Here is an 845-nt window from a genome sequence, read left to right on the forward strand (position 1 = left end):
TGGTCTACTTGGCTTACTCCGTGCTTGGCTGTTCTCCTTGTTTCCTTTTTCCTCCTGGCTATTATTGCTTGTATCAGGTTAATGATGTAAAAAACAACTACTACTCAGGATATAAATACTAGGTCTTATGCAAGTTCAGGTGGGACATTTTAAGTGAGATCTATAAAAGAAACATTATGCGTCAAAAATTACAGTGGGAGAAATTGGCAAATTAGATGGACCGAATAGTTCTTATCTGCTCTTAAATTCTGGGTTTCTATGCTGGTTCCATCTGGACTGGGCTTGGTCAATACCAGTAATTTGTGTCACAATGGCTGTCTCACCGCTGATTCTAGCTGGACAGTTTAATTATACATGCCTGAATGTAAATGGGGAAAAGGTGTCATAAAGTGGTTTAGTTTCAACTGTAAAAGGTCAAAAAAAGAAAGCACGACAAAAAAGTAAAGTTCTTTGTATGATGCATGAAACGCAGAAAGAAATTCACCAAACTGAAAACTGTTCAAGAACGGTGAAAAAAAATGTCTTTGTGGAGCGGTAGAAGCAAGCTGGGTAGCTAATAACTGCACAGAAAGTTCCTCTGGGAAGCAGAATCTAACGAAGAATGCTTGGAATTTGCGCATAAAGAAGAGGGGGGCCAATTGTGTGACTCAGCTGTCCCTTGTCTCTCCTGCAGGAGACCGCATGATGTCATAATCCTTTAACACTGATAATCTTTCTCATAAATACTTCCAAAATAAGGCTGCAAAAAAAATGCCCCATAGAGGGACATTATTTTAATAGACAATTGACTTCAGCAAGTTGCCCTTCCTTTATGGAAATGCCGGTTATACCAAGAATTGTAGTCT

This window comes from Sceloporus occidentalis, unplaced genomic scaffold, assembly GCF_023333645.1.
Source record: "Sceloporus occidentalis isolate IW3139 unplaced genomic scaffold, rSceOcc1.0.p SCAF_34, whole genome shotgun sequence".
In the NCBI taxonomy this organism is placed as follows: Eukaryota; Metazoa; Chordata; class Lepidosauria; order Squamata; family Phrynosomatidae; genus Sceloporus; species Sceloporus occidentalis.